Source organism: Callospermophilus lateralis, chromosome 10 (assembly GCF_048772815.1).
Source record: "Callospermophilus lateralis isolate mCalLat2 chromosome 10, mCalLat2.hap1, whole genome shotgun sequence".
Classification (NCBI taxonomy): domain Eukaryota; kingdom Metazoa; phylum Chordata; class Mammalia; order Rodentia; family Sciuridae; genus Callospermophilus; species Callospermophilus lateralis.
Window position 1 is genome coordinate 52118429 of NC_135314.1, and position 22578 is coordinate 52141006.

The 22578-nt window shown below is 42.9% G+C and overlaps 1 pseudogene; it reads left to right on the top strand.

The window, feature by feature from the left end:
- Positions 1-10626, top strand: part of LOC143407819 (sentrin-specific protease 5-like) — a 70949-nt pseudogene extending 60323 nt beyond the window's left edge.
- The last annotated feature ends 11952 nt before the right edge of the window (positions 10627-22578 follow it).

Consider the following 22578-nt stretch of genomic DNA (forward strand, 5'->3'; position numbering starts at 1 on the left):
AGTAGCTGGGATTATGGGTATGGGTCATCATACCTCACTCAAGTTGAACACTATTAATGACTATCGCTATTTTTTATTGTAAAGATGAATACTGAGTTACACTTATACAAGACAACTCTAAAAGACTTGAGGTCGAATATGAAAATTTAGGGTTCTGTATTCAGATTACATGTCAAGTGTCATTTCTTCTTTCACTTTAAAGAAGAGTTTACAGTTCTATCTTCTATCTCATGGGTGTATCAGGAGATGATGGGAGGAAAACTGAAGAAAATAACAAGGTAAATTTTCCAGAATGAAAAGTGTGAGTCTTCAGATTGAAAGGCTTAGGGCTGGGGATGTAGCTCAGTGGTAAAACACTTGCCTAGCATGCCTAAGACCCTGGGGTCCATCCTCAGTACTGCAAAAGGAACCAAATTAGAAAAGCATGGTGCATACCAATCAGGATTAAAACACCAGTCTAAATTTGTTCAGTGGAATTATTATTATTAAGGGTTAAGATAAACAACCGGAATAGTTCTGTTTGGAAGGAAAGTCAATAGATCCTGTTCCACAGTACATCCTGGGTGGATTGAAATTTTAAATAGAACCAAATACAGAAAACATTTTCTTATTTTTTTAAATGTGTTGCTGGGAACCGAGGGCCTCTTCTAAGCAAGCAAGCACTCTACTACTGAGCTACACCCTAGGCACAGAGAAACTTCTTGTTGGTGCTGGGGATTTTACCCAGAGCTCATGCTTGCTGAGCACTTGCTCTACAACTGAGCTTCACCCTCAGCCCCCAGACACACAAAACTTGTATATGAATTATCTTAACACCATTATTCATGTTAGCCCCAAAGCAGAAATCTAAATATCCAAATCTATCTATATAATGGAATATAAATCTACCATAAAAAGAAATACTGATACATGTTTTGATGCAGATGAATCTTGAAGAAGCCACATATATAAAAGACCTCATAACTTTATTCCATAGACTTGAAAATATACAGAATGGAAAAATACAGTAAAGTAATAGTTGCAAGTACCTGGAAAGAGGGGAGAATGGGAAGTGACTTCGAATGGGATAATGCAAGTGTTCTGGAATGTGGTTTTGGTGATATTCTGACTTTTAATCATAGTTTTCCCCCTATTTTTCATTGATGCATTGTTATACATAATAGTGGGATTTGTTACATAGTCATACATGCACACAGTCTAACTGAATTGTACTCTTTAGAAGGGTGATTTTTTTGTGAGACATTAATCATTTCTATAAAACAGTGAAAAGAAACATAGGAGTTCATTTTTAAAGAAATTTAGGGCTGGGCATCTTATTTTTTTTTAGTTGGTTAATTTTTTTTATTGGTTGTTCAAAACATTACAAAGCTCTTGACATATCATATTTCATACATTAGATTCAAGTGGGTTATAAACTCCCATTTTTACCCCAAATACAGATTGCAGAATCACATCGGTTACACATCCACATTTTTATATAATGAGGGCTGGGCATCTTAGATAGGTATCTCAGTGGTACAGCTCTTGCCTTGCATGTGCCAGGCTATGGGTTCTATTTCCCATAATGCCAAAAGAAAAAAAAATTCTAAATTGACAAAAACTTTAGTTATGGAGTACAGTGTGATATTCATATGTATACTTGTGTTGATTCAAGCAAATTAACATACCTATTACTCTCATTTTTCTTGTAATGAGAATTTTTTTTCCCTCAGTACTGGGGGTTGAGTCCAGGGACATTCTACCATTGAGCTTTATACTGGCCCTTTTTATTTTGGGATAGAGTCTTGCTAAATTGCCGAGGCTGTCTTAAAACTTGTGATCCTCCTACCTCAGTTTCCTGAATTGCTGGAATTAGTCATGTGCCACCAAATGTGGTTTGCAGTCTCTTTTGTAGCCAGTCCAGTGGTGCACACCTGCCTTCCAGCACTCAGCACATTGATATAGGAGGATTGCTTGAGCTCAGGAGTTCGAGACTGGCCTGGCCAACATACTGGGACTCCATCAAACAAACAGAAAACCCACAAAGCCTATTGTCAATTTCCCTTTTCTTTTCTACTGCTGAGGATTGAATTCAGGGCTGCCTTACCATTGACATTCCCAGGACTTTTGGGGTTGTTTTCATTTTGAGACACAAAACAATTTTCTTTAAGCTGCTGATTCTCAACTTGTGATCCTCTTGCCTCAGCCTCCTGAGTAGCTGGGGTTATGGATGGGCACCCCTGCACTCAACTCTATTGTCAGTTTTCAAGTATGCAGCAAATTAACTGCAGCTACCATATTGTTCATTACATCTCTGGAATTTTACTCATGTCTAACTGAAACTTTGTAATTTCTGAATAATATGCTAGCCAATAACTAATAATAAGTTCCCTTAAGGTACACTTGGTATTATCCAGGCTGGTGGGTTTTCTCTCTTCTCATCTCCAGCCCTTGCCTGGAAGCCAGCCAGGTCAGGTCTATGATTATTACTGTTGCCACATTTTAAGGATGAGAGAAATGACAAGTGCCTTGCCCAAGGTCAAAGATCCAAAGTGTTGGTTCCTGAGCTTGGGTCTCCAGAGGGCGACTCTCTTCCCTTCAGGAGAGCTCTGTCCCAGCTCCTCAGAGCCTCCCCCACACCCCCAGAAAACACACTTCTCTGACCCTAGAACAGACAAGGAGAAAAGATGTAGGAAGCAGAAAAAAAAAACATTTATGAGTATATAACAGGACTGGGGGTTTTGGCACTTCCAAGAGGGGAATGAGTGAGGACTCAGGTAAAAGAAGCCTCCATGTGGGGCTCAGGAGATGAAGTTCAGGTGCACGTCCTGGCATCACTGTGTGTGATGGGGTGAATGGGAGGCCGAGCCTCCCCTTAGGGCCTCTCACTACAGCATTGGGCTGATGAGAAGCTAAACACAGAGTCAGTACATGGGGGCTCTCCCTAACCTCCACCCTGTACTCACAGTCAAGTCTCTGGACTCCTGGAGGCAGGACAAAGGAGAGGGCTGGAACCACAAGTCACTGCAAGGTCCCTTGAGGGGGTCCACTATGGGTTATTGACCTCACTGCTCTCCTAATATTCCACTCTGTATGTTTCACATGGGAATTCAAGTAAAAATTTCCATAAAAAGAATCTCCTTTAAAACTTTATACACTACTGGTCTAGTCTCAGTTCTTATTAATAGTGGAGAAAACTGAGACACAGAAAGTTAAAGGACTGGCCCAAGGCCAATCAGCAAGTGAGTGGTGCAGTCTTTTCTCTTTGTCTATCCAGGGACACCTGGGATGTCCTCTGAAGCTCTGTGACCTGGACCCTGCACCCTCCAGGTCCATAATTGCACTCCTTAAGCTTCATATGTTTCAGTTTTAGGGACAAGATGACTTTTGGGGGCTTCCTCCAACACATGTACAACCCACAGACACCCCTCTCCCAATGCATGCTCGCTACTCCTCACCTCCTGGAAAGCTGCAGCCTCATCACTCCCTGGGGGGCTCTGCTCATGTATGTAGAAATGCATAGTTGGAGACCTAAGCCCAGGGAGGTCTGTGGGATGGTGTGGGGAGGAGTATCTTGGTGAGCACAGAGCCTGCCCGGGATCCCGCTTGGTCCCTTCCTCCATCTGCAGCCAGACAGCTTCAGACATATACCTGGGGAGTGATAGGCCAAATGTCAGGGGTCACTACCCATGTTGATCTGGTCTCCCTGACCCCATTCTCACCCCTCAGCTTGGAAAGCACGGAGCCCAGGGCTCTTATCCAGGAGCCTCATCCTGGCTGCTGTTCCCCTCTACCCCATTCTTGAGGCAAGAACTTAGACAAGGAAAAGTTCCCAGAGGCTCCCAGAGTTCCCTGGAGAAAACCCTAAAGGAAAGGTACAGTGAGAGTTGGGGCCTGGAGCTGGGTAAGGGACCAAGTAAGAAGACCCAGCTTCACCCCACCCCACCAGCCCCAGGGTCCACCACTTGAGCCTCTGGTTTAGTAAGTCACTTGGGTCACAGTGGTGTACACATGGTGATATAGCAGTTTGTGACACAATCCTGGCCAAAGGGGTTGTCCCCCTGAAGGAATTAGTCCTGGAGGGAGATGGGTATGGGAAGAGGAGCTCAGAACCAACTGGACCGGGCAAGACCATTTCCTAGAGACCCTAAGTTGTTCAACTAAGCCAGGGCTCAACCCAGGCCTGGAGCAAGACTCCAAGGGAGGGAAGCTAAGAGTGACCCAGGGCCTCCTGCCTTCCTGGGTTCCTAGGAACAGTGGCCTCCCTTGCCCCACTTGTGAGCAGCTTTCCCCAGACAAGTGCCAATACTGCACCCACCTCTCCTGCCTTCCCAGGGCTCCTCATCACTTTGTGCCTCCCTTTGGAGCATCCTTGCTCTGTCTCCATTGGCCACACTTGTCCTCCCACCACTACCTTCCAGATATCTTTTAAGATCTTCCTTGTGCTGCTCAACTTCTCCAAAGACAGTGTCACCACCCTGCTCCCACTTCACTTTCCCACCTCTCATTTTTTTTTTCTAAAAATGTGCCATCATTGCATTTTACTATCTGGGAGAACAATGGCAGCAGGGAGGCTCAGTCATATTTTCCTAGACAAAAATCACATGGCCTAGGAAAATCTGGGCTGAAGGCCTTCAGTACACAAAGCAGTAAAGATCAAGCTCAAAGGTCAAGTCCTCCCCTGGACACTGATTGGCTTCTCTTCTCCCTTATTTTACTTTCCCCTTCCCCCCACTTCATCCACCAGCCTCACCCCCTCCTCCCAAACCAGGTTAAGTCTTACCTCAACTTCATGAGCTTTAGCTAGCAAATATTCTGTCACAATGGGAAGTGGCCCAGCAGCACCTCTGTCCACCCCAAACTCTCCCGTGGCCCACACATGAAGATTTTGATATTCAATACTGTTCTCCACGAGAAGGAACTGGAATTCCACATCAGGACAGTTATGGAATATCCCACCATGTCCAAAAAGCAATATGAACCATTGTGCTCTATGAGGTTCTGCCTCCTTTAAGGTGTTAACTAGTATTCTGCCAAATGCAGTGGGCATGCCCATAATCCCAGTAACTTGGGGGGCTGAGGCAGGAGGATCACAAGTTCAAGGCCAGTCTCAGTAACTTAGCAAGACCCTCAGCAACTTAGTGAGACTTTATCTCAAAATATAACAAGTATTAGGGACACAGTTTTGGTGGTAAAGCACCCTTGGGTTCAATCCCTAGAACCAGAAAAATTAATGTCGGAGTATTTAAAAAATTATAGAATTTTTAAATTTATAGAATTTTTGATTAGGTGTGTATAAAGTATAGAAAATGTTGATTGTATATAAGAGAAAAATGCTTAAAAGAATGATAATTAGTAAAAGAACTAAGCAGTAATTTGAATACCTTCCTCTCTCACATGGAACCCTATCAGACATGAATAGAGTCCAGCAGCTTTGAAGCATCCAGACCAGCCTCTCTCACTGGCTCTGCTCCTAGGGCTACTGCTCCAATTTGTGCCTCAACACCCTCATACTTCACAGGGCCAAAATCAAGTGGCATTTATTTTATTTTGTATTTTAAAAATTTTGTATTTGTTCTAATTTGTTTTACATAACAATAGAGTGCATTTTGACAAATCATACATAAATGGAGTATAACTTCCCATTTTTCTGATTGTACATGATATAGAATCACACTGGTCATGTACTCAAATATGCATATAGGGGAATAATGCTAGATTCATTCTTCTATCCTTTCTATCCCCATACCCCCACCTTCTCTTCTCTCTCCTATGCTTAATCCAGAGATCTTCTTTTCTTTCCTAGCCTCCCACTTTTGTGAATTAGCATTTGCCTATTAGAGAAAACATTCAGCCTTTGTTTTTTTTTGGAATTGGTTTATTTTGCTTAGCATGATATTCTCCAGCTCCATCTATTTACCAGAAAATGCCACAACTTCATTCTTCTTTATGGCTGAGTAACACTCCATGTGTATATATACCACAATTTCTTTATCCATTCATTTTGCCCAATCTTCTGCCAACTTCCTGCTGCTTCTCCTTATCTTGGGGGGGAATCAGGACATCAGGATTCTCTGTTCATTATGTCTTATTTCTCAAATGTTGATTCTTTTGTTTGTTGGTTCACTCATTTATTCAGATTTCTCTGTGTGCTGGAGTTTGAAGAGCCCAAGGCCTTGTACATGCTAAGCACATGCTCTACCACTCAGATGCATCCCCAGCCAGAATTATTGTAGGGCATCAAAAATGCCTCAGTCAAGCTGAGCATGGTGGTTCAAGCCTGTAATCCCAGTGACTCAGGAGATTGAGGCAGGAGGAAGGCAAGTTCAAGACCATCTTTAGCAACTTAGTGACACCCTGTTTAAAAAAAAATAGCAGAGACTAGGGATGTAGCTCAGTGGTAAAGTGCCCCTGGATTCAATACCCAGTAGTGAAAAAACAAAGTCCAGTCACTGCACTGAGGATTGAAAACACATTGCAAACAGCACACCTGTACTTTCAGGGTGGTGAGGGCATTTGCATTATAAGGCCCTTAGCACTGTGGGGAGGGTAGTGCAGAGAGAGGGTATCACGGGAAAAGTGTAGGCAATCCTGCCTACAGCACACAGGTTCATGCAGAGAGAAGCCCAGTGAGTTAAGTGCTAAGACATGCTATTCCAGCTTCTTCTGGTTCCAGAGGCTGTGTACAGTTCAGAAAGAAGTCTGAAGAATGTCTGCTGGCTTTGGCCATTGATGAGAGCATCATTGTGGTAGTAAGAGCAGGAGCTGGTCTGCTGTGGGCCAGGAAGTGGAGGGTGGGGCTAGTGAGCATAGTTCAAAACATTACAAAGCTCTTGACATATCATATTTCATACATTAGATTCAAGTGGGTTATGAACTCCCATTTTTACCCCAAATACAGATTGCAGAATCACATCGGTTGCATAGTTAACTCTTTCAGGGAATAAGGCACAGAGGGTACAACAAGTTCCAGGTGGAGGCCTGGAACCTTAAAAAATGGAATTTGCTTGACTTTTAAGATGAGGCACAAACATGTGTAAATGATCACAGGAAGGAATGGTAGTAATAGTAATAGCAGCATATAGGGCACTTTCTGGCCCCAGCCACTGTTTTATGTGTCTTAAATGGATTAATCCTCACGTCCCTGTTTTACAGATAGGGAACTGAGTGACCAGGTGGCTAGGTAGCATATCCAAGGTCTATGCTGTAGAGCTGTGATTTGGACTTATGAGATCTGGCTCCAGAGTCCTTGCCACCAACCAACAAGCAAGTGATTCCAGGAGGAGTTGCAGTCAGGAAACAGAGTGGGGAGGACATAAAAGTTGGAGCATGGGATCAGTGCCTGAAATGGGTGCTGCAGGTAATGGAAAGGAGCCCTGTCTGGTGAATCCCAGGGTGAAGACCACATTTAGTCCCTTGAGACTGGTGATGCTGGACTTGGAGGGCCTCACTCTGAGCAGAGGAGGAAGGGCAATAGCTGATCTGGGGCTGGAAGAACCACAGGATAGAGGAAGGGAAAAGGCTGACAGGTACACTCAATGATGGAGTGAAGCTGTAGAGAGTAGAAGACAGGTAGACCACAGGGCTGATGAATAAGGCCCAAGCACAGGAGTCTCAGGTGGGAGGGGAACCAGATATGGCAGTGGTGGGCTGGTGATTAAAAGGATGGGAGGTGATGATCAGAGAGGCTCCTCTGTCTGTTTAGCTGTCTTGGGGTCTGAGCATCCTCTCCCCCACTGATGCTGCCCAGCAGTCTTCCTGAAAGAGCCTTACTAAAGCTATACTAAAGGAATCTCATGGCAAAGATGCCCACTCCTATCATTCCTATTCAACACTAAAAAGAAAAAAAATAGATTGGAAAGAAAGTAATGAAACTGTTCTTTACATATGACATAATTTTCTATGTAGAATGAACAACCACAAAAAATGCTGGGGGACAAACTCAGTGGTAGAGCACCCCAGTACTAGAAAAACAACTCCTGCTCTTGGGATGATGCTATGAAGAAAATGAAATGACAAGGCACAGATTGAAAAAAAAGATTTGCAAAACATAAATCTGAATCCGATATAGAGAACTCTCAAAAAACTCAATAAAAAAATAATCAATTTTTAGTGGGAAAAAAGAATTGAGCAAACACTTTACCAAAGACCTACCAATGACCAATAAGACATGAAAATATGCTCAACATCATTACTCATTAGGAAAACACAAACTGGAGCCTTAAGGAGATACCACTATTCATTTATTAGACAGGCTTCAATTAAAACACAAAAAAATAACAAATAACAGTGTCAAGTATTGGTGAGGATGTGGAGCAACTGAAATTCTCATACATTGCTGGTAGAATTTAAAAATGGTACAGTTGTTTTAGTAGACAAATTTGATAATTTTCTATAAAGTTATACTCACAGTTACCTTAAGACTCAGCAATGCCACCCCTAAAAATTTACCCAACAGAAATGAAAACTTATGTTCACATGCCTGTGCATCAATGTATGTAGTAGCTTTATTTATAACTTCCCCAAACTAGCTGGGCACAGTGGCCCATCCCAGTACCTTGGGAGGCTGAGACAGGAGGATTGCAAGTTTAAAGCCAAGCCTCATTAAATTAGTGAGGCCCTAAGCAACTTAGTGAGATCCTACCTCAAAATAAATATTAAAAATTTTTAAACAGAGCAAAGGGGCTGGGAATGTAGCTCATTGGTTAAGCATCCATGAGTTGAATCCCTGGTACATAAAACTAAACCAACAAAATGCTGCCCAAAACTAGATACAATGTAAAAATCCTTCCATTGGTGAATGTATGAATAACCTGTAGGGTATCCACACAATACTATAAAGCAATATAAGGAAATAAACTACTGATATGAGCAACAACATGGATGAATCTCAAATGCATTGTGCTAAATGAATGAAGCCAGATGAAAAAGGCCATGACTCCATTTATATGTGGTTCTGGAAAACGAAAAGCAGAAAAATGTAGGGAGAGAAATTGACAATAAATGATGATGAAAGGATTTTCTGGGGGAATGAAACTGGTCTAACCTTGATCATGGTAGAGAATGCAGGACAGTAACCATTTGTCAAATTCCCTAACTAGACTAAAAAGGGTGAATTTTACTATTTGTAAATTATTCCTCAATAAACGACTTTAAAAGAATCCTATCCTGGCTCCCTGCTTTCCACCTCATCAAAACTAAATTTCATGCTTAATTTTCTGGGCCTTTTTAATCTTGATCCCTACCTCCCCCATGGGGCCAACTTCATTGCCCATGACACCTTGTGCTGAATTAGAGCCGCTTCTTCATCATTCTGTTAACAGGTTACTGTGCCCTTTTGCCAAGGTGTACCTTTCACAGAAAATGCCTCCGGTCTCTCAAAATCACACCTAGGACAGGTAGAGTGGCATATCTCCCTCTGCAATGCGAGCCTTGCCAAACTGTGCTGCTTCCAATCTGGTCCTCGACTCAAGATTCACACTGGGTTTCTGCCAGTGTTACTCTGATTGCAGGTTGCTTATCAACTCAAATGCAGGAAGTACTCACTTCTATACCCATCCCTCAAATAACCTGCAGCCTAGCACACAGTAAACTCTGAAAGCAATGCATCCAGGAGGGAGAATGAGCACAGAGCTCCAGGGGGAGGAGGGATCTGAGCTGCATCTTAAAAGGTGGGTCTGGAAGGACTCACAAGGCACCATTAAGGCCAAGAGCAGTAGAGAAAGCACAGAAAGTGCTGAGTCTCAGATGTGCAAGATGCCTCCACACAACTGGGTATCATGGCACACACACTCGCCCACTTGCCTGGCCCTTGTAGGGGCACCTGGCATTCTCACTGCCAAGGCCTGGATCAGCAGTAGCAGGATAAGTAGCAGCAGGAGGCCTGTGGTGGGCACACCCACTTCAAAGCTGTATGTGGGCTAAGAAGCCAGGCCACAAGGCAGTTCCTCACTGGCCTCACCCCTTGACACATTTCCACCCTCCCTGGCTCTGCCCCAGCTAGCCCACCCACCTACTTTTCCTCCCTGGACTGGATTGTTAGTCCAGTTCCCCCAAGTACAGCCTCACTTCACCATGCTGTTGTCCTGCCTGTTCCTTTTCAACCTTCATTATCCTACTTCTTGGTTCTTGCTAGATTCTTAACTCCACAGTCCATCCTAGCCCGCCTATCTCCCTGACCCTCCTCTCCTTCAACATGTTCTGCACAGATCCTCCCAAGTGGCTTCTCCCGGTAGCCCATCCATGTAAGTGCTGCCCTTGGTTACCCTGCCCCTTGGCTGTCTACCCCTTCTTCCCCACAGCCCATGCTCTTCCTAGTGTGGGCCCTTGGGACTCTGTGGATATGACTTGGCCTTTGTCCATGGAGAAGGGCATGTGTTTCATGCCCTTCTCAACAAGGAATATCACACAGGTAACCATCAGGGCACCCAGGTAGAGGCAAAGGAACACAAGCAGCAGGAAGATATGGAAGTTGCGATGACTGATGCAGTTATTGACCCACTTGCAATGGTGGTCAAAGTCTTAGGGGAAAGGAGGCAGCCCTTGAGGATATATCTAGCCTGGCCTCCATCATCCCCAAATCCTAAGGCCTCCCCCAACCCTAAGGCCTCCCCCAACCCTAAGGCCTCCCCCAACCCAGCCTTCTAGGCCACAGGCTCTTGGACCTACACATAGACTCCCATCTCCAGGGAGAAATTGGCATTTCCATTGTTAGAACAAAGGACTCCATGGCTCATCAGGTCACCTGTCATGAGGTCTTTAGAGCAAGATATAGAATAACTCTGGGGCTGTATTTTCTCAGATACTGGATAAGGATGAGAACACCACCGTTGCCCAGCCAGCACTTGTAAACCCATGCAGGGTGTGTATATGAAAGATGAGCAGAACTCAGGAAACTCAGAACTCAGGAAACCCTCCAATTCAGACATTCAGAGGAAATCAAAGATCCCCAGAACAGGGCAGCAGCTGCTTAAATGTCTGGGTTTTTAATATCCGCAAGCCAGGGGATAGGACAGGCACTGCTTTTCCTCTCCCTGATTCCACCAGGATCAGCACAGATGTGATACCCTTTGCATGTCAGCACCTGTGCAAGCAAGGCCAGCCTCTCAGGACAGGTGCAGACACAGAGGCAGTAAGAGATGTAAGTGACCAAGAGTGGCTGAGAACCACTTTTAACAGTCTGGGAAGATGGTCTCATACCCACCCCTGGACAACTTATGATGTGAGTTTCCTGGTTCTGTCCAGGTGTCCAGTAATGAGTTAGTGAGTGGACAGGAAAGAGGAGTACTCACCTCCACACAGATGTTGCATGAGGGATAATGGAATACCTAGGGCTGGTGATGGAAGCAGCACTTTTGGCACCACTGCATTTGGAAGGCCCTGTAATACGTCCATGTCACATATTGTGTGTTAGGGTCATGTTTGAGGGAGACTTGGCATGGAAGAGGTTTGGGCAGTGGCAGGAGGCCCTTCTAACACTCTTCTGCTTAGGACAGCCCCATGGCATCACTGGGAAACAAGAAGGTGGGGAGGAGGTGGGCAGGGGAATCCCAGTCCCTACTGAGCAACCTCAGATGGGCAGCAGTCAAAGGGAAGGGTGTTTCCAGCCAGAAGACCTCTCTCTAGAGTGTCACCCTTTGGAATAGTGATTATTGCTTGGAGTCATGTGAAAAATGGAGGAAGAGTGAACTGCGTGGTTTGGAAGAGCCTGCTGGCCTCTATTGCCAGCCTGCCTTACCCTCCCTTCTAAATTAATTGGAAAACCTCCAAGATTGTTTCTTCTCACCTCAGTGGCTTGGGAAATGAAATGCAAGGGCCTAAGTAATGATGACATGGAGAGAAGGGATCCTGAGGCCACAGTTGGGGTTAGCACTTTAGAAATCACCCCTGTAGGAATCAGCCTTGGGGTGCCACTTCCTTCTCCCAGGGTCTGAGGAGGCCTGGCCTTGATGCAAGACACTAGGGTCTGAGAAATTCAGAAAAATTAGACAGCAGAGGTAAGGACAAAGAGAAAACCCATAACCACAGGAAAGTCCCACTCCCCATTCTCATCAGCCACCTGCAACTGAAAACACAGCCAGACTCGGTTCTATTCTGGAGCAACCCAGAGTTCCCCATGAGGCCTAGCTCACCAGAGGTAGACTCACAGACCTTAAGGACAGATCTAAATATCCAGACTAGGGACAGACCACAGAGACACCACCAAATGTCACCAGCATTATCAGCCACCTTCAGTTTCCTAAATGCATCAGATTCTCTACACCTCTGTGCTTGCATATCTGGTTCCCTCTAACTCTATATCCGTCTTTCCCCTCCTGATCCTCTCTCTCCACTTCCCTGCCTCTGCACTATCATTGTCTATTTTCCCTCTATCTCTTTGTAAGAAACCTGACAGCTTGCATGGGAGATACACAGAAAAGTGAAGAAGAGGTCACTGAAAATTGACCAGCAGTGCTACATTGAAAGCAGCAAAGAGGCTTGGGAAAAACCAGAAATATCCAACCAGATGTTGGGTAGGGGCATGACATCCTTTGAGATGGTGTAGTTAGGCCTCCTGTTCTCAGAGAAGTGAGAACCACCAGTTATCTCTTCTGGGTTAGCACCCATAGTGCTGTGACTACAGCAGGGAAGGAAAGAAGTATCAAGTGTGACCTCACAGAGGTTTCAGAATGTGGGCTCTGGCTGCTTCCAGAGACTTCTGAGAGCAACCATCCCCCACCCAGACATACACACATGTTGCAGTCTGGGACATCTTTCTCATACAACATTGGCTTTGTTGGAGCTTGTGATGATGTGGATGTGGTTTGTCCCCCAAAGGTTCATAGGCCATAAGCTTGGTCCTCACTGTGGCAGTGTTGAGGTGGTAGACCTTGAGGGGTGGGGCCTACTAAGAGGTAATATGGTCACTGGGGATGATGCTCTCATAAAGGAGTAATGTACTTCTCATGGGCCCCCATTTGTTCCTGTGAGAGTGGGTTGTTATAAAATGAGCAAGACTGGTCTCTCCCTAGTTTTTATCTCTACCCCTTGCATGTCCTGCCACCATGATACCACTTACCATGTTTATATGATCCTCACCAAAGGTCAATCACAGGGGCTGCAAAATCTTGGACTCTGCACTAAATAAACCTCATCTTGGGTATTTTGTTAGAGCAACAGAAAGCAGGCCAATACAGAGACAATATAACATGGTCTCTGGGGAGATGGCATGGGGAGAAGTTTGGTGATTCTAATCCCCATTTCAGGCCCAGTGCTAATTGAAGCAGACTATTGAGAGCCACAGCCGAAGGGGCCACAGCAAACTTTCAGAATGCCAGCTGATGATTGGCTCACAGCGGCCCCAGCAACATCTAGCTGATTGGCTCCTCTGTGGTGAAGCTCATTGGACTGTTTCCCTGCCCTTTCAGGCCACGGAGCTGCTCACTGGGGGACTTTTTTGGCTCCGCCCCCGCGACCCAGCCAATCGGCCTCAAGAGCAGGAGGATTGTGGGAGGTGAAGAGGCTGGTGGTTGAGGGAGTGGCTTGTGGGAAGCCGGTGGTGGCAGTTGGGCTCTGAGGGTTTTTTCCTGAGGAGTTGTTTTGTTTGGCGTGTGTGGTTCTAAAAATAAAGTTAGTTTCTTTTGACAAGTGGCTCCTGAATTGTGCCCAGCCAGACTGCGGCAGCAGACAGTGCTCATTGCTTATCCTATCTCCACTTCTTTTTTATAACACAGTTCCAGTTTGGGGAAGGAGGTAGCAATCTTCCCAGTTTTCCTTATTTCTGGGGTGGGCTTTATGACACAATTCTTGTTAAAGAGACATATGCAAATGTCTGTTGAATATTTCTGAAAAAGCTTTTGCCTTTTCAATAAAAGTAAAGATGATGCATTTGGCAGAGCCCTGCCCACCTTCTTTTTGTCTTGTAATTACACCTGCTGGCTGGAGTACCACCTGGGACCATTTAGGCAACAAATCATGCTACTCAGACACAACTTGTGACATTGTTGAGTCCCTGTCCTATCCCTGTACTGCCCCCCCTGGGGAGGCTGCATGTTATGAGAAAATAACTGGGTTTCTATGATACTAACATTTGTCATTGTATTGGCCACTGAGCTTCTGAAATCCTCCATATTTGGCAGATTCTTCCCACCATAAGTCTTGGTGAGGGGTAGAAACCATTTTCCCATCCCAATTGGAGCTGAAAATGGCCAAACACTTGTGGCTTCTCTGGAAGTGATTACAGAGATCTGTGAGCCAGGTGACATCAATTTCACTCTAGAACTCCTACCACTGATGACTGAGAAGTTTGTGCTGAGATGCAACAACTGCACAGATGTCCATATGTCGTGTCCCCCTTGTTTTTGGACTGAGGATTGAACCCAGGGGCACTGAGCTATATCCCCAGCCCTTTTTATTTTGATATAGCATCTCACTAAGTTGCTGAGGCTGGCTTTGAACTTGTGATCATTTTGCCTCAGTCTCTCAAGATACTGGGTTTACAGGTGTGTGCCACCATGCCTGGGCAGGAAAATTAAATTGATTAAAAATAGATCAGGGCTGATGGCATTGAGACCAGGGTAAAAAGTCAGTGTAGATAATAAATGATCATGTCAGGACGATGGGGGCTGATTCAAAAGGAAATAAAACACTAATACCTCCAGAACACTTAACCCTCTTCCAACTTGTTGCCAAGGCTACTTGCCTCCAGGAAATTGTTCCTCCCAGCAAGAAGTTGTTAATGAGCACCTTTGTATGGCTCAGCTTCTTGCCTTTCTATGAAGATATGGAAAACAGGGAGAGGTAGCCCCCAAAGCTCCCTTCTCACCTTTTGGCCACATAGGCATAAATACTAAAGTCTACAAAAGGTGCAGGACACACCCACTCCCTTGGGTACCAGCTCTGGACCTCCTCCTCTCTAGGGTATTCCGTGTGTGTGTGTGTGTGTGTGTGTGTTCTATTCTTTAAATAAAAGTTTTTGCTCTTGCCTCAGTGTTTCTTGGTGCATAATCCGCATCATTGGGTAGAATAGGACCTGGTCATGATTTTCAAGACTGGTTTTCAGTTGGGGGTCTAAAAATATTAATCTGTTCTTATCTAATGATTTCCTATATCAGTTAAGTTTTATTGTTTAGAGAAACTAGCCTTAAAAAATTAGCATTCAAACAACTGTAGTTAAACAACTGTTATTTTAGAGTATTATACTACATTACAGAATCTAAAATTTTCTTTAAAAGCTAAACTTGGTTAATATAAGAATATCAGTGTAATTGTGGTGATGTTACTGGCTTCTTGGTAATAGATATATTCCTATCTTTCAAGTATACAAAATATAAGGTTAGAAAACATTTTTTTTTCCAAGCTGGTGTTCTTTAAACTAAAGTTTGGGGTCATAAAAATTATGTTTCTTGGTCATAGCTATTATACAAACTATATTTTTATTCTTGTTAATTTTGCATTTTATTTTTCTTTTCAACTTTATAACTATTGTCTATTAGTACTTTATAGAAGTATAACTTCTAATATAACAACTTGAATTAATTTGAGGTAATAGGCTATCACCTAAAGTACAGTCAAGATGTAAGGCTGACTTCCAGAAATAACACTGGAAGTATAATACCCAGTTAAATGAAAGAGTAATTAGCTTTAAATTTATAGACATTAAAGTTAAAACCCAGTACTCTTACTTCAAGACTGGTGAAACTGGCTTGCCAGATATTTGAGACCAAAATTTGGAGACTGAAGTTAAGAAGTAAAAGTGCTCTTAGCACCTGAGGTCAACTTGAACCTAGGGAACAAGGGTACCTCTCTAAGGGCTTTGCAACTCTGGGCCACATGACCCTCCTGATCAAGGGGATCAATGAGACCAAAGCCAGCCAGTGCACATACTGCAGAGAAGTGTTATCAGAGAAGGAGACATCCCTGATGCTTCCCAGGGAAGCCACCTAGTCAACAAGACCCTGACCCATTGTGGCAGATGGCACTAAATGAGCTAAGAGGCTGCTCTCAAATTCCCAAGAGTGACCTCCTAAGGGAACTCAGATGACTATTTTAAATTTTTTTTAAAGTTGCAGCAGGACACAACACCTTTATTTATTTTTATGTGGTGCTAAGGACCAAACACAGTGCCTCACACATGCTAGGGCAAGTACTCTACCACTGAACTATATCATACCCAGCCCTCAGCTGACTCTAAACCATGGATAGGAATTTTATAACTATTGTCTGTTGACCATCTTGGTCTTAAACACCTAGAAAAACAAGTTATAATAAAGTACAGCCATAGCTGGGCACTTAAAAGAAAAGAGAATAGTTCTTTTAATATAACTTAAGATGTACACTTGTGTTAGCCCCACCAAGAATATGACTGGAGGCTACAAAAGAGGGATTCTTAGGCAGGAGTGCCTGATAACTATCAAAAGAGATATCAGAATCAGGTTTTTATAAAGTCATTTGTCAATTTTAGGCCTGCAAATCTTCCTAACCTCATACATAGGTAGGCTTAATCTATGTTTGCTAGTATGATTATAATAGCCCTAAGTAACAGAGATAAAGTGATCTCTACTAAACACAGAGGTTATGCCAATAGGATGATATTTTACAAAATCAGATGACATTGGATATCTTAAGTATATTTTGGGGGGTCATCTGCAACATTACAAAAACTAAGTGTTATGTTTACATTCCTGATAACTCTGACAATGAAGCTCATATCATAAAAGATTTACATTCCCAAATAGAGGCCATGTCCTCACTGAACCTTGTTATGGGAGAAACTTCTTAGTTCTTGCACCTCATGGTTAAAGATCACTGATTTCTCTCCTTATCATCATATTCATTGGCATGTTCACATGCTGCAGCATTTATAGTTGTATTATCTTATTCCAGTACTCATATTTTCTTGTTTCTCTCATAGAAGTTCCCACTTCCCAGATGACTTTACAATCTTCTGCTTTCAAACCAGACTTTTGCCATGGACTCCTCGACTGACCCAAAAATATTCCTAAAAGGGAAACCCAAACTGCTTGCCCACCATCGCCCCATCTCAGCTTGAAGCAGCCAGAGCGGTCATCGCCCATTTTCCCTTGCGAGCGGTATGGAGTTCCCTTCTCAGATGGGAGGGATTAAGATGGGGGTGGGGGGAAGGACAGTCAGTCTAGGAAATTATTGGGTCAAGAGGATGAGGGCTGATTCAAGAGGAAATAAAATGCTAACACCTCCAGAGTACTTCCTCCTCCTCCAACCTGTTGCCAAGATTACCTGCCTTCAGGGAAATTTTTTCCCCCAATAAGGAGTTGTTAATAAAGTACCTCCTTGGCAGCTCCCTTCTGCCTTTTCTGAGCAGGTATGGAGAAGCATCTGCTCTTTTCTCACCTTTTGTCCACATAGGCAAAATAAGAGGAGGAGGGGGCATAAGAAGAAAGAATAAAAGGAGTAGAACACACCCACTCCCTCAGGCACCAACTTGGATCCCCTTCTCTTGAGAGGAGTCTTTGTCTGTCTCTCTGTTCTATACTTTAAATAAAATTTTTTGCTCTAGCCTTGGCATTTCTCAGGTGTTCAATCTTCAACACTGGGGGAACAGACCCAGATCCTGATTTATTTTCAACATCTCTGGTCTCACTCACACACACTCAAATAGTCTTATGGGCCTAAGAAATCAAATGTGTCATTAAAGTCAGGATACTGTCACATGACTCTCCAGGGACAACCAACCTAAAGGATAAAATTGTTGACCAGCCAGGAAAACAGCAAATGTCCAAGACCCTCCACATATATTAATTACTTGCCATGATTTGAGCCATCTTCTACTCTTCACCTGTGTGTTCTTCTAATAACTACAGGACTTCATCCTTATCACAAGGCAGGGATGTTTAAATAGGTGTAGCAACAATATGGGACATATAATATTTGGCAATAGTATGACTGACTGACCCTGCCTTCCTCAGGGTTACAGAGCTCCCACAGGAAAAGAAAAACACCTTTTAAAATGTACCTAAAGCCAATTAACATTTCTAAACTCTAACCTACCTCTGCCACCCTTTCAGAGGAATAAAACTATGTTCTTTGGAAAGTCACTTGACACTCTCTTGATTGGTGCTGAGTCTCCCTTCTGCTGGATCAGAAGTCCCAGTGGAGTCTTATTCCCCTTGTAGTTTTGCCTTGATCTTATTTTTTCTGATGCACAAGAATACACTGAGCCATAAATTATTATTCATTTATGATTGATTTTCAATTATTATTTATTTTCTTTCCTCACAGACTGAGGTCTTGTGAGATAAACACTATTTTATGTTCATATGAAAATTGATGGACTGCAGATATGAGTATACAGCTCTATGGTGGAGGGCTTGCCTGGTATGTGGGATGCCCTAGGATCAATCCCCAGTACCAGAAAAAGTTTATTCAATGAATAATGCTTCAGCATGAAAGGCTGAAATCACATTCCTGTCTGTAAGAGAGGCTAGGAGATTTACTGCACAGATTTCCTATGTACTTGTGTAGGCCTGTCATTGGAGCTATGGCTACAATGAGAAAACCAAGCTCTGTCCTCCTTGGGAAGCATTCTTGGTCTGGCAGGGTGGGGTATACATAAAGAGGCAAATTACAATACCAAAAGTAAAATCAGCTTGAAAATCCAAGAAGGAAAAAAAACCTGGGCCAGGCCCTAAGAAGTGCATCCTAAAGTAGAAACATGGCTTTTTGCTTTTGGTAAAGGGGGAATAGATCAGGGAAGGTGGTATCCAGGCTGTGGTGTGATTTAGTCTTTTGATGTATAAAATCTGGAGAAGGGGCTGAAAAGTCTTGATTTGATTTGATAAAGCCTCTGCAAATTTTCCATCACAATTCTGACAAGTCTGTATTGATATTTTTATTGAGATAGAGGTGCTTAGCAGATGACCATTGACAGGCAATAGAACAACAAACATAAATTCTCTCTGGGATCATAGAACATTAAAGGTTGCAAGAGCTTCAAAGGCCCACTTCATGATTGCTCTTATTTTTGTAGATGAGACTGTATTAATCAGGGTTCTCTAGAGGAACAGAATCAACAGGAAGTATGCTTATAAAAAAGGGGATTTATTAGGTTGGCTTACACAACCAGAAGCTGGTTAGTCCACAATGGCTGTTTGCAGGCTGGAGACAATAGCTACACAGTCCAAGAAGCCGAAGCCTCAGAGCAAGAGAGATCAATGGTGCTACCCTAGTCTGAAACCAAAAGCTTCTCAAAACTCCCTGGAGAATCACTGGTAGAGTCTACTTTGGAAGAGTGAAGAAGTGAGAGTCCGAAATCCTCAGACAATCGCAGCAGCAATCAAAAACCTGTTCAAGAAGAATCAAGCTTGCATCTGCGGCTGCTTCCTTGTTTTTCCAACTTTTATTCCATCCAAGCCATCATCCTATGGATGGTGCTGCCCATGCTTAGGGAGTGTCTCCATTTCAGTTGGCTATCTCACATGCCAATCATTTCTAGTCACACCCTCATTAACACACCCTGAAGCCTCTTAATCATCAGCATCTCTTAATCCAATCAGGTTGACAATTCAAATTACATGAGACAATTGAGGTATTGCAAGAGGCAGATCATCTACTAAGACACTGCAATTCAAGTGCCTGCTTCCCAAGGTAATGCAAGGTAATGCATGTACTATTACTCCAGAATCAACTCATGATTATTAGACGTAACAGGTTCTTCCAAACTCTAGGTTTTATTAGCTGGCTCTTTGCCATCTTTTGAACAAATAAAATGGTGTAAGTTTGAGTCTCAATCTACATGTATCCCTTCGCAGATCTCATTTTCTTCCCCAGGATTGAATAACTTCCTACTCCTTAGTTGATTGACTGAATACCTTCATTTTTTTTTTTTTTTTTGACTGATTACCTTCAGACCTCACATTCTGGATCCAGGATTAGAGAGAGAGAGTTATGGCACGGAGGTCACAGAGTCAGCTGTTTTTGACAGACATTTGATCATGGGAGAATTATTTGCATTTTCTTTTTCTCCCACTTTTCTCTCCTAATTGTTATGGGCTAATGATGATATGAATCTCATAGTGTTATTGCAATAAAAAAGTTCCATATGTAAAGATCTTGGAAGAGGCAATGGTATACATACCCAGAGAAGATATACAATCATCTTTGGATTTCCCTACAGGGATTGATTCCAGGACCCTGTGGATTCCAAAATTCTCAGATGCTTCTGTCCCAAAATAAACAGCACAGTATTTGCACATGCTCACATTCTTTCATGTATTTTAATTAATCTCTGGGTTACCTATAGTACCCAATACTATGTAAATTGTTGTCATTTAGGGAACAATAATAAGGAAAATATTTACATGTTCTGTACAAATGCATTTTCCCTCCATATTTTCAGTTCTTATTTAGTTGACTCTGCCCATGCAGAGCCTGCAGATATAAAATGACATCCTTATTTGAGGAAGTTAAAGTCTAGCAGAGGAGATTGATACTGACATGATTTATAAAACTATGTGATGAGTATCATGTTAGGAGACCCAGGCTCCTGCAAGACTGTGTGGGAAAGACACTTTGCCCAGATTGGAGGAGGTGGGTACTGTGGAGGTCTGAAAGGACTCCTTTGAGCTGAGTCCTAAGGAGAACATTTTGCAGGGGAGAAGAGTTGGCACTTTTCAGGAGCTATTCCATGTGCTCCTTTGGAAGCAGAGTATGTTTAGGGGGAGAGATACATGGAGATCTGATTATATAGGGCCTTCTGTGTTAGGCTGAGTTTGTCTTCATTTTGTCTTTAGGTTTGTCTTCAGGCCAAGGTAGCTAACATGTTGGCAGATTCTTCAAACCAACTGTGTGTGTGACTCCTACCACCAAAGGGAACCAAGATCAGCTGAGTGCCAACTGTGCCTTATACACTTACCTTAATCCTTACCACAGCCTTGAGCAGGAAGCCCTGTCACTGAGTAAACTGAGACCTGGGAAGACTGGCTTTCGCAGGTTACATCAGTGGCAGAGCTCTGATCTGTGTCTCTTTCCATCACAACATGGGATCTCTTTTGTCATGCATAATACAGCCTAAAAATAAAACAAAAACTGAAAAAAACTCATCCCTAAATGTGATATGGAAAGGTTGTTTTCTAAGAAATGAATCCATAAGCACTCATAAAATTTAAAATTCTACAATAATGATTATTATTAGCAATTGGTTTGGATGCGAAATGCAAATAGAATTCATGATCTTGTATAAGTTCTTTGTATTAAAAACCTAATTTTTTCAGCTTATTTAAAAGAGCACTTAGTAAAGAGAGCAAATTTATCTTAAAATGCAGGAGGACATCTGGTTGGTGGTGACTTTACAAGAGACTGAGTAGGGACTGCAAAATGAGACAGACAGTAAGGGTGGCTTTGGTAGAATTTTTAAAATTTTCCCAAAATACTTCTCAAGTGAAACTTGAGTATGAAACTATTCCTCCTCTCAATGAAAGAGCCCAAAGGAAGTTCATCCCTGAGAACTGCTTTTTACTTCCAGAAACTTCACTGCTTTGGGAAATCTGGAATTTTTGGTGCTGATATTCATAATTTCTGTACTTTTAAAGCCCTCTCCAAAGGATACTTTGAGGAGTCCCATTTTTAATACTTTTCTGGAAGATCTATCTCTAGAATTCCCTACAAGTATTTAATTTGGTTCTGGTTCTTCACAAGACCTGCTTCAATCTATGGAACGTGTCAACATTTACCATTCTCAGCTTTCAGCACACCAAGCAGATTCATCTTTGACCCAGATGCTGCTACTATCAGCACCATTGTTCCACTTCCCAATCATCTTTATAAAACAATAGAGCACACTGCAATAAAACCTAATGTAATTGCACAAACACAGCTATAAAAGATGATCATACTGCAGTGGATATCTGAATTCCATTTGTGGTGTGAGTTCAAGGGTAGCAAATGTGAAAATCCAATGTATGAAAATTGAAGAGCTGCTTCAATGACTTCATACCACAAAGACACTTTATCACCTCACTGGAAGCAGATTCTGTCACAAGGATTAGTGGGAAAGCGGTTTGTTAAAAATTGCTACTGGAAATCCCTACCCAGAATTGGAAAAGTAGGAAAGGGGAGGAAAGGACCCAGTCAAGGTTTCAATGCACCTAGTATGAATTCCATAACGAAGCCAGAAAAGGAGCTTCCATGGAGGGAACTTCAGGCAGTGTAGGTCACACCTCAGCATCTTCCTGACTGGCAACAAGAGAGCCAGAATACTTATTTATACCTAATAAATAATGCATCATTGACTAAGACTATGAAAATTCTCAACCTCTTCTCTGTGTATATTTTGGTGCAGACAACACAAGTTAGGCTCCAAAAACCTTAAAGCATCCCTCAGAAAGGAGAGGCAACTTCTGGCTACTGGAAGTGAGAGTGCTCAGAGTGGAGGTAGGCACAAAAATACTAAAAAGATCCAAGGGGAGATGGGGAGACTCTCTTGGGATACATTGGAGAAAAGGACATTGCCTCCAGCCATTCTCATGACATTTACATTTGAGTAAGGGAAACACAGGCAAAAAACAGTATAAAATAATCACAGATTGTGATATTTGCAATGGCAAATAAATAAATAAGCAAGGACTAAAGTGCAGGATAAGAAAC